We start from the raw sequence: 6,000 nt of genomic DNA on the forward strand, positions 1-6,000 counted from the left end.
AGCAACTACATATTCGGCTTCATAGGTGGATAGCGACACAGTCATCTACTTCTTACAATGCCATGTCACCAACCTGCTACCATAGTCAGAATCAGAATATGCTCTCAGCTCAAATACATCGTCTCGAGGATACCAAAGACCAACCCCTGGATTCCCTTTAAGATACTGAAGTATCCGCTTAACCAACGTTAGGTGAGTGACCCTTGGACTGGATTGATATCGGGCACAAAGACACGTCGGATACATGATGTATGGCCTAGAAGCAGTAAGATACATGAGGGAACCAATCATAGAACGGTAGAGTGTTTCATCAACCTTATCCCCGGTGGGATCAGGACCAATTCCATGATTAATAGGGATAGGAGTACTACTCGGTGATGAGTCAGCCATGTTGAATTTTTCAAGGATATCGTTGGTATATTTTGTCAGGTGAATAAAGATCCCATCAGACTCTTGATCGACTTGATATCCTAACAAAAACTTCAACTCTCTCATAACGTTCATTTCGAATTTCGACTTCATAACCTCCTCAAAATCTTTGCACAGCACATCATTCGTTGACCCAAAAATGATATCGTCCACATAGACCTGGACTACCAGCAAATGACCATCCACTTCCTTTGTGAAGAGTGTAGAATCAACGGTGCCACGAACAAAACTATTGTCTAACAAATGTTGAGGCAATGTGTCATACCAAGCTTTCGGGGCTTGATGTAGACCATAAAGAGCTTTTTCGAGCAGGTACACTTTGTCTTTGTGAATCGGATCGACAAACCCCAGTGGTTGTCTACAAAGACTTCTTCGCCCAATTTTTCCATTCAGGAAAGCAGATTTAACATCCAACTGGTAGACCTTGAATCCCTTCCAAGATGCAAAGGCTAAGAAAATTCTAATTGCCTCAAGTCTAGCAACGGGAGCATAGACTTCATTAAAATCAATTCCTTCCCTTTGATTATAACCAAGAACTACTAATCGAGACTTATTTCTGACAATTATACCATTTTCGTCCCTTTTTCACTTGAAAACCGACTTGGTATTAATGCATCTTTTGTTATCTGGCAGATCAACAAGTTTCCATACCACAAGCTTTTCAAATTGAAATAATTCTTCTTGCATTGCATTGACCCAACTCTCTTAAGTCAAAACTTGTTTATATGTCTTCGGTTCAGTTTGTAAAATGAAACATTTAAATGAGAACCGGTTCTGAAGAGGAGAAACTTGAGAAAAATAACAACTCAGACTTTGGTCAATCTGACTTCGAGTACGAACACCAAAATTAAGATCTCCAATTATATTATCTTCCGGGTGATATGATAAAGTTCGAGGCATAACTTCATCAGGAACTATCACATCATTAGGAAGATTCGTGACATTTTCATCAGAAAGCACAGACTCAACAGGATCAGAAATAACAGGATCATGTGTTGGTTGAATCAGCGACACAATCACATTAGTATGATCTTCACCATCATCATCGAAAGAAGGTGTAGCCGGAGTATCATCAAGATGGTCACAACATCAAGAATAGGATTTTCATTAAAGATTGGAACTTCTTGTGGAACTTTATCTTCATGAAGAACTTCACCAGAATATTGTTGAAATAACAGTTTGGCCATTTCATCAGTGATTTCTTCTTCAGGAAATGAGAAACATCTTCATAAGTTGTCATAGTCAAACATCCATGAATCACCTTTTCTTTGAATAGGAGTAGTATACCTTTGACATTCCACGTGTTATACTTGCACAATACGATTAATGCTAAGTAAAAATACTCTTCTTAAAGGAGTAGCATATTCCACGAAGAAACCTTCCACAAACTTTGCATCGAATTTTTCATCAGGATCCAGAACAATGCATTGAGATCCGAACGTCTCAAGCCACTTCAAATTAGGCTTACATCTACTGAGTGATGTGGGCCCAAGTGTTGAAGACAGGGCTATTATGTTTCTGGAGGCCTAAGATCGCGCTACAAAAGGTGGCCCATAAAAACAGGCATAACTTGGCCCACGAAGCTCCGTTTCAGGCCCATTACCAGTCAAATCGAAGCTTGAGACGAGGAGCACGTTATGACAAACAGCCTATGGCAGTTTGGCCCCTGTTAGAAGCCCAAAAACGCCTTCTAAATAAAGTTATGAGTCTTTTTATGTTTTTCAGCACTTTTATGTTTTTGTTTTTGGGTTTGTGTTTGGCCCATGGCCCTTTTGAGGCCCATTTCGTATTAGATCCTTTAATTATATGCTGGTTATGTAATTCGGAAAGACAGGCTTTAATTTTAGTAATAATCATTTTTCTCTTCACTTTCCCTGACCTTTGGGTGGGATTTGGGGGTTTTTGGAAGTTCATCACGGGTATTCTTTGAATCAACGTGATTCGATCTTCATTATCGTATTACCGCTGCATCACTGAGTAACTCAAAACAGGTTTTGCCATACTTCTTTACTGTCAGGACACGGTTAAGAGTGTAACAAGCTAAGGCAACAGCTTCAGACCAGAAACTCAGAGGTAATTTTGAATCCACAAACAACGCTCCATCTGTTTCAATCAGAGTACGGTTCTTTCGTTCAGCAACACCATTTTGTGTAGTGTATAACGAGCGCTAAACTCATGTAGAATACCCCGCACATTACAGTATTGAAGCATACGGTTATTTCTGAACACGGTACCATTGTCGCTTAAAATCCTTCGGATTGGCAAGTTATATAACATCTCAAGCTTTTTGAACAAAATCATCAAGTTGTCAAAAGTTTCATCCTTCGATTCAAGAAACATTACCCATGAAAAACGTGAGTGATCATCAGTGATCACCAAGCAATAAAGTTCCCCAGTGATACTTTTAACATTCACAAGCCCAAATAAGTTCATATGTACCCTCTCATATGGTAAGTTAATTGAATTGACAGATTTTTGTCGGGTGTGGCTTCTTCTTTGTCTTACCCTTCTTGCAACTCAAACACTCAGAACTCAAATGAAAACCCTTAACATTCACTCCTTCAACCAATTGATTATGAACAAGGTAGTTCATTTTCCTAACATTGATGTGACCCATGCGACGATACCATAACACATATTCTTTTTCAGATGCTTTGGTGACAAAACACTGACAGTGCCTTGAGTCGATGAAGCAACACTCATGTTAAGCACATAAAGATCATTTTCTCTTGGTGCTTTCATCAAGATCCACTCTTCTGGAATCTTATACCCAGGCTTAAGAATCAAACAATCTTGATTTGTAAAATGCGTTGAAAAGCCTTTGTCACAAATTTGAGATATGCTCAGTAAGTTATTCTCAAACTCCGTCATGTAATTCACATTTTCGAACATTACTTTTCCATTCGATAACGTTCCTTCTCCAACAATTTGTCCTCCTTGATTTCCTACAAATCCCACATACCCCCCTCGAATAGAATGAACATTCTTTAGCAGATGGAGACTTCCAGTCATGTGTCGAGAGGCTCCACTATCCATTATCCAACATGAGTCATTGGATCTTTAAATCCCCTACAATAACAAGTAGTTAGTGAAATAAGGAAACCCAAGTCTTCTAGGTCTTGGGTTGTTTCATTTTTTTCATTTAAATTTTCCTCTAAATCATCATATTAATAATCAGACAATGAATTATCAGACGAACATGAACTCGATGAAACAACTACTTGTTCATCATATTGATTAACAACTTCTTTTAAAGACTCAGCAGCTTGGTTATCAGTTGGATTAACAACTTGTTCAATCGGTGGTTTAACATTTTCATTACTTTTAACCTTTGCCAGCTAGTTCTGACCAACACAGCTTTTCCTTTAAAAAAACCATCATTTTTCTTAGCATTCCAAGATTCACTAACTTCAAAGTTCTTTTTGACATATTCCTTGTCTACACCTCTCTTTAAAATCTTAACTGGTGGAGGTGTAGGTTTAACCACAGGAACTTTAACATATGGTATTTTTTCACCACATGTTTACCCTCTTGAGAAAATCTTTTAGGACATGAATAAAGCAAATGTTTTTCATTACAACAGAAACACTTCCTCATATCAACAAATTTGTTAACAGAATGAACATGATTCTCTTGACTCTTTTTTTCAGCTTTGAGTTTATAAAACTCATCATTTGATTGCCTTGTAAAGATAGCCTCTTTTTTTCCTCAGAGGTTTCACCTTTAACAAAAACAATCTTTTGAAAACCATCTTGTGCTTTTACCGACTTTTGATTATCCTCTTTGAAACCAATACCCTTTCTTTTATATAAAAACTGGTTTTAGCAAATCTAGAATTCTGATTACCAATTTTACCAGTTTTACCATTTGATTGGGATTTAGTTTTCTCAAACTGATTACCAATTTTAACACTTTCTTTAGATGAACTTTCTGATTCAGACAACACAAAATCTGCAGCTTGTTTAACTATCTCACTATCACATTCAGAACTATGAACAGATTGACCAACTTGCTCATCACATGAATTATCATGTTGTGATGAATCAGACACCATGTTCAACGCCTTAAGAAATCCTTCAGTTTCTTTTGGAACATAAGAACTCTAAATTGGTGGCGGAACAACATGATATTTTGGATTCGGAACAATATGATCTAAAACATATTGAGAAACGGAATAGCTTTTCAGTTTTGTTTCAACTCTTTTAACATCAATTTTAATCAATTGAAGTTCTCTTTTGAGTTTCGCTTTCTCATCCACGTGTCTATTGATGGCAATTTGCTTATCTTCAACCGTGTGAGTGAGCATAGAAATTGTTTTTTCATCTTGCAAAATTTTCATCCACAAGTTTTTCTCACACGATTGAAGCTTGTCATAAGCCTCTTTCACATTTTGATACTCAAGAAAAATTTTGTTATAATCATTTTTTAGCAAATTAAAATCTGTTATCAAAGAATTAATAACAAATTCCTTTTTCTTCATGTGATTCACAAATGTGTTTAACTTTTTCAGAGGAAAAATTTATCTTACCAACCATAATAGCTTAAAGGATAGGAGCATTTCCCTCATCATGATTAACTTCTTGATCAAAATTTCAACTAGCTTCACTCTTTGATGTATCTTGAACTCCATCAGTCTCACTATTCTCCTCCTCTAGCTCATCATCAGTTTCAAAGTCAATCTTTTCATGTGGAACTTCTTCGCCATTGAACCAACCTGCAAAACTCTCAAACACGTCAGGTGGAAAAAATGACTTAAAAAATTCATTAGGAATTGATTCAAAACTTTTAGGAGAATCCTCAGTAGCAGTAGAAATCTCTTCTTCAGCATCACTCATTCTTTCGGCGACATATTCAATTTCTGCATCATTCTTGTCCTCTTGTTCTTTAACTTGTGAACATTCACCCACTATTTCTGCCACATTAGCTTTATGGACCACTGAATTCCAGTTAAAACCCTCGTCCAGTTGAGCATGACAAGCCTTTGAGGACGAAGCTTCATGTTTCTTTGAAGTCTCAGCTTGTATTGGTGAACTTTGATGATAAATTGCTTGTCGGTTGTAGTCTCGGCCAAACGGATTAAGACTAGAATCTCCAACTTCAGGATTAGTACACTCTCTCTTGAAATGTTCATTCTCTTTGCATCGAAAGCATCTGGCCTTTGACTTATCAAAACCGAGTTTAGCAGTGGCTCTATCCAGAAAATTCTTCCTAGTGATTTCCCTAAATCTTTGAGCCCTCCTCACCACACTTGCCATACACCAACGAATGTCAAGCATTTCCATCTCCTCGGGGTCAATTTGATCATAATCTTCTTTTGTCATATTATAATTGCTAATACGAACAGCGATCAAACACTCGTATGACGCCAAGACAGATCTTAATAATGCCATATGTTCCTGAACATTCTCCACAGTAAGTGCATTGTTGTTTTTGATATTAACAACAATATGGCATTGAACAACATCAGATGGTGGTCTCGTGGTCTTTGGTGATTGATCAGGAACAACTAGAGTTGTCGAATTGGTTCCAACATAAGAACTTGTAAAGTGAGGCATGTTGGTTTGTTGACTA

This window comes from Bidens hawaiensis, unplaced genomic scaffold (assembly GCF_021521415.1).
Source record: "Bidens hawaiensis isolate Kalapana, Puna unplaced genomic scaffold, B.hawaiensis_p1.1 tig00000326_1, whole genome shotgun sequence".
Taxonomy (NCBI): domain Eukaryota; kingdom Viridiplantae; phylum Streptophyta; class Magnoliopsida; order Asterales; family Asteraceae; genus Bidens; species Bidens hawaiensis.